This window comes from Typopeltis vanoorti, chromosome 2, assembly GCF_054136105.1.
Source record: "Typopeltis vanoorti isolate ZY-2024b chromosome 2, IOZ_Tvanoo_1.0, whole genome shotgun sequence".
Taxonomy (NCBI): Eukaryota; Metazoa; Arthropoda; class Arachnida; order Uropygi; family Thelyphonidae; genus Typopeltis; species Typopeltis vanoorti.
In genome coordinates this window covers 48530625-48548421 of record NC_143550.1, presented here as the reverse complement: position 1 = coordinate 48548421, position 17797 = coordinate 48530625, and the positions used below count along the sequence as shown (strand labels likewise).

Here is a 17797-nt window from a genome sequence, read left to right as displayed (position 1 = left end):
CGTATTTAAATAGATTTGGAGTTCGACGTTTTGAGAAAGCACTGTTTGCTGTATGTGAAAATGCAGTCAGGAAACAGGATGTATGCAGGGGATGCAGATGAGTGTATTCACGAGAATTCACAAGGTGAATGTAAGAATGATCCCAAAACTGCATAATTTAGTCTCTTTCAGATAATGCAAATAAGTGGGGTAGTCAATGGACACCATAATGTGAGAAATAAATACCTACGGAACCTACCTTAAGATGTAGGACCTCCTCCTTTTTGATGTGATGACTGAAGCAATCCCACAGGGTATACTTTCCCCAAGAATATGACAGAGATCAATGGGAATTTTGGACCATTTTTCCCTTAGGCATGTAATGAGGTCCTGGACTTGTGGGGGCAGATGTCCCTTGACATCATCCAATAGATGTTCAATAGGGTTGAGATCAGGGTGCTGTGGAGTGCATGGTGACATTCATGTCCATAAACCATACAGTTACAGCAGGAGCCTTATGACATGTGCACTGTCTTGCTGAAAGAGACAATGGTCAGTTCTATAGAAATGCCATAAAGTTGGAAACATTGTATTGTTGAGAATGTCCAAGAGTTCAACGTTCGTGGCATCACAAACAGAGGTTGGAGGCCAAACTAGGACCATACCATCACTCAGAATTTCATAGTTGGGGTTATGCACTCTGGTAAGAGACGTTCACCAGGGAATCCACTACACCCACACTCATCCATCTGCTCAGTGAGGGTTCAGTGGTTGGTTGCTCCATAACACAGTTTCTGAAACTTTGTCTTATTGTACATGATCTTTGCACCACTGAAGACAACACTGCATGTTGGTTCAGGTAATGTGGGGCTTGCATATTGCAGTCCCACTATGGAAACCCATGTTGTGAGCCTTGGTTCTCAATGCTTTTGTACATTGAAAATGAGTAGATCATACTGAGTAAAATGTTGCATGTGCATTCAACGTTCGGCCAACGAATGGTGGTTTTTAACTATTATTCTTCATAGCAGCCTGTGGTCACATTCAGTGAATGTGGTGGGCCATCTGCTGCAGGTAGCACTTGATTCTGTGCTTCCATCTCAGTATGGTATCACTGACTGTTGACCTGGGATGGCCCAATTTGTCAATAATTTGCTGAACAGATAGGCCTGTGACATGGCATCCTATCACAAAACCTCTTTCAAACTCTCTCAGTTCCCTTCTCACAGCCATTTCACTTGGACAAACTAACCTTGGGAATATCATATTCCTCCAATTTATACTGGTTACAAACACACGACTCATCAATGCCATGATGCACCTTGCCATTGGGGGTGTCCACTGACTTAATTCCAAGCAGTAGACAGGGGGGGGGGGGGCTAAGGAGATACTGCAGATTATGTATATTAATGCTAGAAATATCAGGAATAAGAGGGAAGAATTTGCTATTAGTTGATGTAACCAAAAGTTATAGGCATTAGTAAGACTTGACAGTAGGCTATGTAGTTAGAGATAATATGTGAGGAGTATAGCATTTTCAAGGAGGATGGAGAGAACAGGAGGGGTAGAGGTATGATGACAGCAGGTAAACACAGCAAAAAAAAGAGTTAATCAGAAAGATTTTAATGTAATGCTTAATATAAATTGTATTTGCAGCAACTTAGTGTGATACAGAGGCTAACAGGATAAAATATAGACTTGGTTGCTGCTAGACACCATGTGTGCAAGAAAAGATATGGTGGATTACATGCATCAGTAAATTAACACAAGGAGCATGAGCAAGTAATTATTATAGTAAATATTTTATTATTATAATAAATATTTACTAGCCTGGTTGGCGTATCCTCTCTCCAACCAACAGACTGCGGATTCATATTCCACCGTGGTCATGGGTGTTTGGAGGCCTTAAGTGGCTTGAAAAAGTTCTATGTTTGGTCTCTAGAGTAATTGCTTTGCTTGTGCAGAGAAATAATAATATGGTATGACTTGTGGGATTTCACATAGACTTAGTCTGTATACTAATGCAAGAAGTATCTGAAATAAGGAAGATAAATTTGTGAACCAAAAAGAATTGTGTGAATAGTAAAGGAATCACAGTGCAAGGCTATTTTATTGGCTTCACATACAAGTTGCAAAAGCTTAGAGCACATCAGCTATATGAGTTTAAGTGATCACGAAGAAAGAGGGAGCCTGGTTAATATGTTTTTTGAACTGAAGGTTGTAGTCTATAGGGAAAAAACTATGTTGAGAAGATGGTTCTCAAGCAGACATAGATGGGATTAAAGAGGAAAATGAGAATTTGGTTCAAAAATTTTAGAGCTGTTGAGCAGATCATGCATATTCACAAACTTGGGGATTTGAGAAAAAGTAAAAGAATGATGATAGCCAGTTAAGTGTGAAAATACCTGCAGGAAATGTATCAAGGTGGAAACAGAAGGAAGTGCACATAAAATAATTTTGAAATTATAAATTCGTTTTTTCATTGTTAGGCTGAGAACTTTCCAGACCACCCTCATAAATACACTATCAGTATGAGCAAAAGATAATGGGTGTCAGTTTAATGTGGTGAAATGTAAAGTTCAGTATTTTGGAATAAATAGATTACAATTTGTGCATCACATTGATGAAACTGTACTCCAGGAAATAGATGAAGTTAGAGATTTAGGGAGAGACAGAGTTAAGTTTAGAAGACATTGCTGAGGTTACTAAGGTAGCCCATAAGATTATACTTGGCTTTTGAAGAACACATTAACAAAAAGGAAAACGACCCCAGAGGAAGACCAAGATATAGGTGGATGGATACAGTACAAAGTGCCTTAGACGACAGAAATATAAGATCTGATAATGTTGGAGTCTTGACAAGTAACAGACTGATTTGGAGGAAAATTGGAGATAGGAAGTTAGTAATGATGTTTTTCATGTAGTACTATCATATCCTGTACACCCCTTGAGGGTACATGTCAGGAATTTGATGTTGATGATTAGCAAGAAGAGATAAGGAAGTTGTTATTCCTCTTTATAAGACCTTGATAAGTCCACATCTGGATTACTGTGCTCAAGTCTGGTCTCCTCGGTCTCTTAGAGATGAGGAAGCAGTGGAGAAGATTCAGATGTAAGTGATCAAGATGATGAATGGTCTGTGGAGTGTTCCCTATAAAAGGTAGATTGAGAGGGGATGTGTATTGCAAAAGTCGGTTGATAGGAGAAAAAGGGGGATAATGATAGAAACATTTAAGTTGCTTAAAGGGTTTTATACGATTGATACAGAGGAAATGTTAGCTACAACGGCCTGAACAAGAGGTCATCCCTTTAAGTTGAATAAAGGTGTGGTTAGTAGGGGTGTCAGGACTAGATTTTTTGCTTGGAGAGTTGCGAATGAGTGGAATGGATTGCCAGAGTCAGTTGTGAATGCTTTTGTCTGTTAATGGGTTCAAGGAGAGGTACGATAGATCAGTGCTTCCCAAACTTATGGATGTAAAGGCCCCTTTGGAAAAATTTAAATATTTCATGGCCCCCATCGAAAAAATAAAATTTGTAATACAGAGAGAGATTATTATTATATTGTATATTTATTTATTTATTTATTTATTAGAGATATTTATTGTATTTATATTTTGCATTTGACCTGTGTACACTAGCAATGAGCACAAGATTTTGCATTTTTAAGCATTTGTGCTTCTTATCAATACGTTTTTTTGAAATGAAATTACAGGAATAAGCATATATTTACTAATATTCATTAAGCGCTGAAATACACAAGAAGCTAAATTTGTGAACCAATACTGTGTGGTTTTTCCATTAAAAAAAATAAAACTTAAATACGTTTCTTTCCAGATAAAAAAAAAAATCTACTTAATCTTAAAACATTTCAAATTTGTTATCATTATTTCACGGCCCCCCCCTCAACAAAACTTGCGGTCCCCGAGGGGGCCGCGGGCCACATTTTGGGAAGCACTGTGATAGATTGTGTAGATAGTTTGGACTGTTTGCATCTCCTACAATGAGTCTTCAGACTGCAGGGAAGTGCACATACAATAATAATAACTTATTCCACTGTTCTGATGCCAGTTCACTGTGGAGCTTCTCATAATCACCTACTTTATAGCTGAAGTTTTTCTGTTTGCTTAGAAAGTAATTTATAATGAAAAGAATTAAGAGATAATTTTGCGCATTATGGAATACTCTGGTAATTTTTTGCCAATCTAGTTGGCAGAGTGGTTACCATAAATTGTCTTCAGTTGGAGCTGAATTTCAATATACTCCAATTGAAACCACCATCTCCACATTATTGGAAGCTTTAAGTAGCTTGAAAAATTCCATATTTGGTCTCTAGAGTAGAAGGTTTTTAGATTATGTAAAAATAAAATAAAAATATGCATATATATATATATATATATAATACTCAGCCAGGAGTCTACAAGATTTTGTGTGAATGTGGAAAACCATATTATGGTTAGACAGCTAAATCCATCCTTTTGCGTATGGAAGAACACCAGAGAGACATTTCCTACAATAGGACCAGAGCCAGCACTCTCTCTAGCCATGCTCTCTTCTCTATTAACTCAGATGAAGGCCACCAACATCTCGTAGACTGACCAAAAACTTCTAATATCCATGTGTGTTATGATGAACTCAAAAAAAATTTTTCTAGATTCGATGAAATCATCGAATCTAGAGAAATTTCACTAGATTCATCCCATATTAACAACAGCCTTAGCTTCAATCTCTCTGATGCACACATTGCTTCTGTTCAGTACTGGCGCACTCGTGGCAGCTCACGCACAGTCAATTTTAATTTAGAACTCAAGCTCGCATTCCTGTTTTTAAAATGTACTATTGTCTTTTATACTAGATCTGTTGATGTAATTTTATCATGTCTCTGTCATTTTTTGTATAATTCTTTGCCTGTGATACCTGAAGAAGTTGAATCATTCAACGAAACTAGTTGTATCTTAATATTAAACCTTGTTGTTTTTTCATTCTCAGTATATAGTCATTCAAACTAATTTTTTATATTTTCTACCAAGTAAAGATTGAACAATAATATATATATATATATATATATATATATATAAAATCAGTAGTCACATTGACTCAGTGATTGGATATGTTCATCTTTAACTCAGTTTCAGTCAGTCAAAAAAGATGAACATATATAGGTGATGAGGAATATATATATATAATAAAAATTTGTCCAGCCATGATACTAATTGTGTGTGTGTTTGTAGAGGGTGTTTCAGGAGGAATAGTAATTATTTTGTAGGTGGTAGTATCAGATTCTTCTGAATAAAAAAGTTCGTATGAACATGTATCCAATTGTCAACTGATGCAGGGATACAGCTTTTCAAACTGCCACACACTGCTCTGACATGCGTATGTATCTCTGAATCAGATGTGACCAAGAAGTAGTTATAACGTGATGCAATTTCCTGTTAGTAGTGTTGTTAAAAATATTGGGCATCTTTATGTATGCTGATATGATGCTAGTTTACAGTTTTTGTAATGGAAGTGCTGTTGCTGCTTGTAGAGAAAACCATTTGCGGTTTCCTAACTTCAGAGTCTGGATTCAAGAGTGTTTTACTAGTGTTTACAACAAACTGCATTAGACTGGTACTGTTCCCGTCAGTCATATTTCTTCTGAACTTTGAAATGAAGAAAATGGTGAAGAAGTAGAACACATTCTTCATTCGGTAGAACAAAGTCCCACTACAAGCACGTGGAGAATTTCTGCACGTATTGGTGTTCCACATACATTACATGGACAAGGTTTGTATCCATTTCACTTATAACAGATGCAACACCTTCTCTCACAATGAACACAGTCAGTTGGAATTTTGTGTTTGTAAGTGCTAATCACTGATTGATTCCACTAATACTGTTCACTGATGAAGCTACTTCACCCATGATGGTATCAGCAACACCCATAACTGGCATCAGTGGTTTGATGAAAATCGATATACCACTGTAGGAACAAATTTCCAACATTGCTTTTCTGTAAACATGTGATGCGGTATGATCAACAATCACTTGATTGGGCCTGGTTGTGTTACTCAATTGTCTTGCAGGGCCCATTTACAATTTCTGCAAAACAAAGACTTCCACTACTATTTAGAGGATGTTCCCTTGGCTACAAGGATTGGTATGTTCTTTCAGCACAACGGAGGTCCTACACATTATAACCATCAGGTGACACTATCTAAATCTAACTTTCCCTGAACGATGGATCAGCCGCAGTGGTCCCATTCAATGGCCACAAGGTTTGCAGACCTCATTCCCTTAGATTTTGGTTTGTGGGAATGGATGAAAAGTGAAGTATATAAAGGAAAGATAAATACAAGAGATGAATTGATCACTTGCATTACGGATAAAGCCCCCCCATAAAAGAATGTCAAGATGACCTCAGGAGAACAACACATACTATTATGACAAGAGTTGCAAAGTGCATTGAAGTTGGCAGTGGAATTTTCAAACATTTATTATGAACTGTAAATTACAATGTTTGTCAGTTATTTGTGTTTAGTATCATTCAAACAGTCAGTAAATAAAATCAATAAATCATTTATCATACTTTAATACCTCTCATAATAGCTTTTTTTTTTACATGCCAGTTTCAAACAGCCCTATCTCTGCATCCATTAGTACATGTTTATATGAACTTTTTTTTACTCAGAATAATCAATACTACCACTTACCAAAATATTTACTATTCCTCCTGAAAAACACCCTGTATATACGAGGGTGGTCTGAAAAGTTCTCAGCCTAATAATAAAAAAATGAATTTATAATTTCAAAATCATTTTTATTTTTCAACATAATCTCCCTTAAGACTAATACATTTATTCCAGCGATGCTCCAGTGCCATTATCTCGTCCCTGTAGTAGTTCTCAGTAAGATCTGCAAAATACCCCTCTAGAGCTGCAATCACCTCTTGATTTTGGGAAGAGATAGAAGTTAGAGGGAGCCAAATCTGGAGAATAGGGTAGATGTTCCAACAATTCATAGTGCAAATCCCTTAATTTTACCATTACCAAAACACCTTTGTGGGCAGGTGAATTGTCCTGATGAAAGATTATTTTTTTCTTCTGCAGACCGGGTCTTTCCTCAAAAATAATTTCATCTAGTCTGGTTAAAATATCGGAGTAATATTCCCCAGTTATTGTTTTACATTTTTCAAGATAATTAATAAACAAAATGCCTTTAGCACCCCAAAACACCAATGCCATGACCTTTCCTGCTGATGGAACTGACTTGGTCTTCTTTGGCACTAAACAACTGGCTTCTGTCCACTGTTTTGACTGCCGTTTTTGGATTCTGGTGTGTAATCACGAACCCAAGTCTCATCCATAGTAATAAATTGACACACAAAATCAGTTTTATTCTTGTTAAAATGTTTAAAATGTTCCAAGCACTGTTCAGAGATTCTCATGCGAATGTGTTTTTGATCTGCTGTGATTAATGGCAACACCCATCGTGCACAAAGCTTTTTCATTTGCAATTCTTCATGCAAAATATATCCTTCACGTTCTTTTGAAATGCCTATAGTCTCAGCAATTTCACACACTTTGACTTTCCGGTCATCCAATACCATATCATGCACTCGATCAATGATTTCTGGTGGTGTTACACTTTTTGGACGTCCTTCACGTGGATCATCTTCAAGGCTGGTACAGCCACGTTTAAACTCGGCAGCCCATTTTGTAAATGTCGAAACAAAGGAGAAAAGTGCTCATAAACTTTTCCGAACTTCAAATGAATTTCTTTTGATGTTAAATCTCCTTTTACAAAGAATTTTATAACTGCATTATACTAAATTTTATCCATTTCAAGAGACAGAGACAACACTTTTGCTTCAGACAGCTGTATAAAACAAACTACTTGATAGAATGACTTGCAATTTCACATGGATGCTTATGACAGATGTACCAAATTAGAAAAAAAAAAATCTTGCCGTTAGTGTTGCCATCTATGGTCGAGGCCGAGAACTTTTCAGACCACCATCGTAAATCGTCCTGCAAGCTCTCCACATTGCTTTGATCAACTATTACTCTACCTAATTTCACACCATCAGCAAACAACTGAATATTTCTCAAGTTATTTCCTATATCATTTATGTACAAATTAATACAGTAGTGGTCACTGCACTGAACCACACACTAGTCACCTGTTTTTGCCTTGATACTGTCCCCTCGATATATCCCTTTTTTGACATCTGTCCAGCAGCCATCCTCTTATCCACATAACCAGTGTCATATTCATTCCCATTTGCTCTAATTTGCATAACAGAGTTCCATGTGATATTCCATCAAATGACTATAAAATCCATCAGATTTATCCAACTAAGCAGTTTCTCCACTATAAAAAGTTGGTAAATTACTAAGATATGACCAACTCTTCATAAAGCCATGTTGCTCCTCATACACAGTATCATATTTGTATCAACCCATTCTTGAATTCTCTTTTTAACCAATTTTTCCAGTGCTGCTCTAAGTATCACACCTGAGATACTGATTGGTCTATAATTTGTGCAGAACCTCCCTTATGCATGGGAATTATTTTGACCTCTTTCCACTCCCTTGGAACTCTACAAAAACTGAGACTTAAATTAAGAGTCTAGTCAGATGCATTGCCAGTTCCCTTGCACATTCTTGCAAAACCTGAGTTGATATCCCATCTAATCCAACAGCTATATATTGCAGAATCTCAATGTATATTTACATTGAGATTCTGCAATATACTAAGAACCTCTAATTCATCCACCTCTGTTCTCACATTAGTGTTTTTCAGATATATTAAAGCAGTAACCTCACTTGGATGATCTATCCTTGCAAAGTATTCAGTAACTCAACTATTTTATCTGCTTCTGTCACCTCATGACCATCATCACTTATTAAGGTTAATCTTCTGTAGCCATCCTTTCTCTTACTTACCACATTGCGAAAGACCTCTCTGGGATTTCCTTTGGCCTGCTCAGCTAATTTGTTCTCATAATTTGATTCTGCCTTCCTTTTCTGTGCTGGTCACCTTTCTTGCCTAAGCTTTGTACTGTTCATGAATTTGCTGCCCACCTTTCTCCTTATATGCCATCCACTGCATTTTTTTCTTCTGCAGCTCATGCTTAATGATGTTAATCATCCATCTAACTCCTACCTGATTAATCCTCCTTAACTTAGGTATACAATTTAATATTGCTTCCTCTCTAGGTGACCCTTAACTATCTTCCATGCACTACTAACATCCTTCCTTTGCAATGTTTTAGCATTCTGTCTTCTTGACAGAATGCTGACAGAAAATCTATTAGCAGAATCGTAATAAATTTCAGTTAAAAGTTGTTGGGGGGAAAAAAAAAAGGTTGAAACAGCATGGGTATGCACATAACACAAGAAAAGCAAAACTGTACAACAAGACTATGCAAATAAAGTACAGAAGAATAAACAGCAAACATTGTGAGAAAAGTCATTATAGAGATATAAGAAGATTGTTATCAAATGCATGAGTGCAAAACAACAGGTTAGAAAAGTGACAAGAATGGTAAAGGAAGGAAGGAAAGAAAAATTGCAATAACAAGAGATTGGTTACTCAGATGAAAGGAAAGTCAAGGAAATTTTTCTCCTTGTGACAAGCAAAATTAATTTTGGGAGGGTGACACATCAGGACTCTGTAATGTTAGTTATGGGGAAAAGATGAGGAAACAAACTGCATAGTTCAATGGACGAATGAAGGGAGAGAGAAAGATACTTTCAGAAAATTAATATGGTACGAATTATACACAAAGTGAAAGGCAAGGCAAGAAGTTGTGTAAACATGGAGGTTTTTAACACTGGATGTGATGGGAGCGTGGAATGCACAATCAATGAATTATGAATGCTTGAAATGTGAAAAGGTTCAAAAAAGATATATTTTTCCATATGAATGAAACCTTCCATGGTGAGTCTGTTGAATCAAATGAACTAATTTTCATAATTTCTAGTAGTTTGTGCTTTAAGCTTTTAGTTCTCTTTACCCCTGAAGATGTTAGTCTGACGATTAACGAAACTTGTCGGATGCTGTTTTAGTACTTAAGTTTTAAAAGAGGTAAACCGTGAGTAGACATAACTATACATAAAAATATAATGGAAAAACTCACGTAGAAAAATTATTTAATGGTATAATTTTCGCCCGTGTGTCACAGGCATCTTCAGTACAATTAGGCACAAAAATTAAACATTAACTGACAATTCCAAAAAGCGCCACCTAAGTAGCTGGTGTAAGATAACTAAAAAGGTCAATAACTTTCCTTAAAAAAAAAAAAAAAAAAAAAAAAAAAAATTAATACAATAAGAAGTTAGGAAAGATTAGCTGATTTGTAAAGTACTATCTCCCATAAAGGGGATAGACGTAAGCCGTCGGATCTGTTTAAGTTAGGAGAATGAAGTAGAGTTTCACATGCTTCTTTATAAAGGCGTTCCATGAGAAACTGGCTTTTGTGAAGAACTCTTGTCTTTTTCCAATGAACTCTGTGTCTAGTGAAGATGGCATGTTCTGCAAGTCCAGACTTTTCAGGTTTAAAGTGTTCAATATAAGATTGGTGTTCTTCTAGCCGAATGGAGGCAGATCTTCCTGTTTGTCCGAAATAACATAATCCACAAGAGCACGGAATCTGGTAGACACCTGGATGATTGAGATGTGGAAGCTTGTCCTTTGGAGAAGCGAGAAAGGTGGAGATTTTTCTAAACGGTCGAAAGGCAACAAAAATATTCAGTGGTTTTAAAATTTTTGCTATACGTTCACTGATGCCTTGTATATAAGGGATGGTAATGCGCGTTATTTCCTCTGTGTTTGAAGAGGGAGACATATTAAATCTACTCAAAGTTCTTTTAATGAAGCAATTCTTATAGCCATTAGATAGAAAGGAAGAAGTTATATATATATAACTTCTTCCTTTAGTGAAGTAATTCCAAAGAATTGCTTCATTAAAAGAACTTTGAGTAGATTTAATATGTCTTCCTCTTCAAACACAGAGGAAATAACTTCTTCCTTTCTATCTTATAGCCATTAGATAGAAAGGAAGAAGTTATATATATATATATAACTTCTTCCTTTAGTGAAGCAATTCCAAAGAATTGCTTCATTAAAAGAACTTTGAGTAGATTTAATATGTCTCCCTCTTCAAACACAGAGGAAATAACGCGCATTACCATCCCTTATATACAAGGCATCAGTGAACGTATAGCAAAAATTTTAAAACCACTGAATATTTTTGTTGCCTTTCGACCGTTTAGAAAAATCTCCACCTTTCTCGCTTCTCCAAAGGACAAGCTTCCACATCTCAATCATCCAGGTGTCTACCAGATTCCGTGCTCTTGTGGATTATGTTATTTCGGACAAACGGGAAGATCTGCCTCCAATCGGCTAGAAGAACACCAAACTTATATTGAATACTTTAAACCTGAAAAGTCTGGACTAGCAGAACATGCCATCTTCACTAGACACAGAGTTCATTGGAAAAAGACAAGAGTTCTTCACAAAAGTCAGTTTCTCATGGAATGCCTTTATAAAGAAGCATGTGAAACTCTACTTCATTCTCCTAACTTAAACAGATCCGACGGCTTACGTCTATCCCCTTTATGACAGATAGTACTTTACAAATCAGCTAATCTTTCCTAACTTTTTATTGTATTGATTTTTTTTTTTAGGAAATTTATTGACCTTTTTAGTTATCTTATGCCAGCTACTTAGGTGGCGCTTTTTGGGATTGTCAGTTAATGTTTAATTTTTGTGCCTAATTGTACTGAAGATGCCTGTGACACACGGGCGAAAATTATACCATTAAATAATTTTTCTACGTGAGTTTTTCCGTTATATTTTTATGTATTGTTTTAGTACTTGTTTAGTTTTAAAAACAGAAGATATGGACTTAATACAGAAGATATCTTTATTAATATGGAATATTAATAAAGATATGGTCACAAAACCAGAATAATTATATTGACAGTCATTTTTATTTGTAATTTCTAAAAAAGTGTTTACAATATTGTTTTCTATCTTCCTCAAGGACATATTTAATCAACATATATTTATTATTAATTTAACTGTTATAATTTGATCATTAACAAAAGTGTAATTTGTATTTTATTTTTCCATTTATCATCCAATTCCTAGTATGTACTCTCAGAGGAGTGTACAGGATATTATGATCATACATGAAAAGTTCACACTATTACCAACTTCTTACTGACAATTTTCTTCCAAATTAATTTACCAACAGATTAATTTTCCATTTATCATCAATTAAAATGGCCACTCTGCCCAAAGTTCTGATATGTTGATCTACACCACTATATAACAATCATCTATACTTTTTCCCCCTTTAACTTTTTTTGTTATTGTTTTTTTTAATAATTTTACCAATTCTTGTTATACTGCATACTTTCTGAGAAACCTATTCTTTTACTTTTATTCTATGCTGGTTGTCATCTGTTACTTCTGTCCAACAAATTTTCTATTTGAACCTTCTGAATTATAGAGATTTTATTTGGTAAGGTACACAGCTTTACACACAAACCCCCAACCTCAAGGACCAGGGTATCTCTCTTAGTCTGGCACCTACCTCTTGACCTGTCTTGATAGGGAGGCCCTACCAGTAGCTTAGCTACCACTGGTATAGCTCTTGAGGTCATTGGTGCACGCAAGCCTCCTTACCACTTCAAGGTGGAGATACCATCAAGGAGGTATATTAATGTCACTTACCTGAATAATGATATCTTCATGCTGATTCAGAATACAAGAGAGTACATAGGATTTGAAAGTGGAAGTGACCACCACTTAGTTTTAAATAGGATAAAAATTAATATCACATGGAAAAGAACAGTACATAAGAAAGTTTTAAGCCAGCAGATGTTCTAAAAGAGTACACATAAAAATATAGAGAGCTAAGCTATGTGTAAAGGTAGCTAAACAAAAGTCATGGGAAGACTTCGGTAAGAATATAGAAAGTAAATATCAAGAAGGTGGCAAAACGTCCTGGAAATTATTGAAAAAGCTGAGAAACTGGGAGAGGGGAGAATACAATACTGTAAAGGAATCAAAGATGATTAGGTGGCATGAAAACTAAAGATAACGATATCCTGCATGTCTGGAGTAATTACTTTGAAAGACTGTTAAAGGAAACAAGCAGTGACAGTACAGCAGTAAAAAATTTTCAAGAGGAATGCAAACAGGAGTACATATCAATATACTTGAGGAAGAAAAAGTCATTAAAATACTGAAAAATGTGGAAAGGCTGGAATAGACAATATTCGACCACAATTGCTCAAATACAGAAGTATCAAAGTTTTGCAGTGGCTACACTGAATAATTCAGAGGGTCTGATCAGAAGATAAAATTTCCGAAGATCGGAATAGAGCTCTCATAGTTCCCATCTATAAAAGAGGGAATAAAGCTAAATGTGAGAAGTAAGGAATTATTCTACTAAGTATTCCAGGTAAGATTTATGAAAGCATGCTTGAAAAGAGGCTGAGAAAAATTGTGGAAGACAAATTTGGAAAAGAACAAGCTGGGTCCAAGCCAATAGAGGTTGCCAAGGTCAGATTCTCACTTTACAACAAATAGTTGAGAAATCATGGAATGAGACAAGGATCTGTACTTAAGTTTTGTATATATGGAAGAGGCATTTGACAAAGTGCCCAAAGAAAAGTTTTTCTAAACACTGGAAGAGGGGATTTGAATAAAATTAAATACTACAATTAAATGGAGTAATTGGAAATTACACAGAACAATACATAGTCTATATTTAAGTTATCAGTCAACAATTAAAATTCAAGGAAATACAGAAAGATGATATGATGTAAAATCAGGGGTTAAGACAAGGATGCACTTTATCCCCACTCTTATTCATCATTATCTGTGTGGATCGCATTATGAAAGCAAGTGGCATTAATTAACCTGATATTAGAATTGGAGATGTCAAACTTTTTGTTTTATATAGATGATGATGTACTCCTAAATACATCCAGTGCAAGTCCCCAGATTATCCAACTATATTGAATTACAGCCATAACAAATTTGGTATGAAAATCAGCAATAAAAAGATCAAAACTATGAAAATACATAGAAACTCCAGCTGTATAATGAAGAACTTATAGAACAAGTAAAATATTTCAGCTATTTAGGCACAGTTTTCAGTGAAGATTTCATACTTAACTTGAAAATAGACATCAGAATAAGCAAAATTGGCATGATGGGGGAGAGCAAACTCACCAAACTAGCAGTATACAAGACTGTTTCAAACCAGTTTTACATTATGGATCTGAGAGTTGGGTGAAAAATAAAACACTTTGGAAACCATAGATATGAGAGTTCTGAGAAAGATTAAAGAAGTAAACAGATGGCATCAATCACAGAATCATATTTAAAAAAAGATATTAGTGAACTTCGCATTGTTTGCATTCAAGAACGTGCAAAGTAAGGTTAATGAAACAGGTGTTTGATGTCAAGATGACAGGCAAAAGACTGAGAGAAAGTCCAATTTCCAGGTGGATTGATTCGGTCAGAAGTGCTTTAGAAAAATGAAATGTTTAGATTCAACAATATTGGAGTGCTGAGAAGCAACAGACTAATTTGGAGAAAAATTGTTAAATTGTTGGCAGGAGATTAATAATAATGCAAACTTAATAATGCAGTGCTATCACAGTAGCCTAAACACTCCTTGAGGATACATATCAGGAAACTGATGGTGACTAACTTTCGGCATGATTCATTTTTTATTAATTTTGATTTACACCTGTTGTTACATTTTGTTTAATTAAAAGAATGTGCAAGTAACTTTGGCAGTTGAGCTATTACTACTACTACCACAATCTCAGCATTCTCCCCAAGATTTTTCTCCCTAAATGTCCAAAGAAAGAATGACTTCCCGCCTCAAAAATAAACTATAAATAGAAACCATTTCTAAACTCATGTTTGTGAAAAACTTGTCAAGAAGCATGATTGTCTGTTTAGTGAAAACCATTAAAATTAAGTTTGGGCATCAGTGAAGTCTTCTGTGGTGTGTGTGTGTGTGCGCGCGCACACATGGGGGGGAGGGGTATACATACTCAACAATTAAAACAGTCAGCCCTGTGCATTATCTGGCAGCAGCCTGTAGAACCACTTCGCTGCTGTAGTCATGAAAATGGGAGACTCTGGATTTTGCAAGTATGTTTGGCATGCTCTTGAGAAGTATCACTCGCATGGCATGGTGGAAGATTAGGTAGGCGGGAGAAACAAACTAGAACCCCTGGCCAGGAAACTGAACAGCAACAACTACTTCAAGCCCACAACAAGCAAGGTTTCACAAGGCACTGAAGATCATTTACTACCTAGTGACTTGTCTTCTTGGCTTCATATACCTGTCTAGCTAAACCTTCTTCTTCCATTCTGTTAAAATGATCATACTACTTTGAATTAACTCTTCTAGAACATTTTGAATACTCACATCAAGTTCCTTCTTTTTTTGATATGATGCTACCAATGCTATCTGTTCATACATTTTTTTTCTTAAACCCTCATCTGCTCTTGAATGTTGTTCAACTGCTTTATTTCTAACTGAACTCTCGAACCAATATTGGTTTGAATACTGTCTTATATACTCCTACTTTAGTGTTTTGGCTAACTTCTCTCTTATTCCATATAAATGTATTCAACTAACTCCTCATTATACTAGGTTTGCTATTCTGTTGTCTATTTACATATTTAATTTCCCATCTTCACTATATATGCTGTCTAAACAGTTGAAATATTTTACTTCTTCTATAGGATTGCCAATGAGAAGGCAGGTAATATTTTTAATGTTCCTACCTATTTCATGATTTTTGTCATTCTGTTGCTTATTTTCATACCTAATTCGTAACAGCAGTTATTCAATCTAGTCAGAGAATCCTGAAGACTTGCACTGGATTTATTTAGGAGTATAACATCATCAGCATAAAGTGAACAGCCAAGCTGAATATCTCTGATTTTGATATCAGATTTAACAACAAATAACAGTGGTGATAGTGTGAATCCATGTCTTACTCATGATTTTACTTGAAAACCATCTTCCTGTATACTTCAATTCTGATTAAGTACAGACTATATTTTTCTGTATAATGTACTATTTAGCTAATATAATTATAGATTCTGAAAAGCTCTTCTCTTGGCACCTTGTCATATTCTTTTTACAGATCTACAAAACTTAAATCCAAATCTTTGTTATATTCTCTACAACTTATCAACTGTTTGTCTCAGAATGGAAATATCATCCTAATAATCTCAAGCCTAATATTTGGCTTGAGACCAACTTTTTCATGATTTTCATCCACAAATCTCAAGTATTTTGTCTTTGGTGTTTGTTGATATGAATTGGACAGGGCTATTATAGTATTCAGTACATAAGGAAATGAAGTAGCCACTTAACTGCATTCAACTTCCTGCTTTCTTTTTTTTTTTTTTTTTCTTGCATGCAATGTTAACTTACGATAGTACAATGAAAACTCTGGAATTCTCCTGATAAAGCTTTGGTTTTAATCATAAGCTATTATAAAATTTCACCTGTCTGTCTGTCTGTGTTCACTGGGCATCTACAGATGCTGTATGGTCACTCTGATGCTCGGTGATGTTCCACACCAGGCCTCGCCATGTAGTCCTGTTGTTTGCTTTTCTGGCAGCCTCAACTCTCTGAAGATCAGTCACTCCACACATGCCATCCATCCATCTCATTGATGGTCTACCCCTGCCTCTTTTTCCAGGAACTTTACCTTCTATTACTGTACTGAGAAGTCCTCCTTTCATCCTTTCTATGTGTCCAAAATATTTTAACTTTCTTCTGCCAATATCCTTAAGGAGCCTTAAAGTTCTACTAATCTTTTCTAACCCATTCATTTGTACACCTTTCAGTATATGATATCCTCAACAGCCTTCTGTAACAACACATCTCAAAAGCAGATATCCGTTTCTTATCTGACTTCTTTAGGTTCCAAGTCTCGCATCCATAAGTCGCCGTTGGAAAAACAACTGCATCTAAAATCCTCAACTTTGTTCCCATGGATATAGATCCATCCTTCCAGATTTTAGACAGGTCTCTGACTGTTGTTTTAGCCATTCCTAACCTTTTTCTGACATCTTCTGAACAGCAATTCTTCACATTAATAATGGATCCCAGGTACTCAAACTTGCTGACTTCCTCAATTCTTTCTCCATTAAGATACATTTGTTTCTCAAGAGCTTCTCTGTTTGTTTTTCCTTTGAGAACATGATCTTTGTCTTGCTTGAATTGAGTTGAAGTCCTCTGTTATTACTGATCTTGTTAACTTTGTCAAGAATTAGTCCTAGTTCTTCCATGTCATTACAAAGGAGTACTGTATCATCAGCATACCTCAGATTACTGATCAATCTACCTCCTATCGTAATTCCTGTCCTGAGCTCATCCAATGCTTCACACATGATGTCCTCTGCATATATACTAAACAAGTGAGGAGAAAGTAAACATCCTTGTCTAACTCTTTTTCCAACTTGAAGCCAGTCAGTCAATCCAATACCTGTTCTTACTGTGGCTTTTTGCTCCTTATGCAAGTTGGCTATCAACCTGATAGTGTGTTGAGGAAAACCCATTCTTTTCATTACTTCCCAGTTTCACATGCTCAACACAGTCAAAAGCTTTAGAGTAGTCTAAGAAACACATTACTAGAGGGAGTCTGAATTCTTTATATTTTTCTATGATCTGCCTAAGGCAAAGGATCTGATCTCTGGTGCCCCTACCTTTCCTAAAACCTGCTTGTTCCTCAGGCATCTCTGCCTCAACTTTGGCCTCAATCCTATTTAGCAT

At 35.8% G+C, this 17797-nt stretch overlaps 1 protein-coding gene across 1 annotated transcript in view; it reads right to left on the bottom strand.

Moving 5' to 3' along the window:
* LOC150108988 (casein kinase I-like) overlaps nt 1-17797 on the bottom strand; it is a 129008-nt gene that overhangs the window by 43384 nt on the left and 67827 nt on the right. The gene's annotated exons all lie outside the window — the stretch shown is intronic.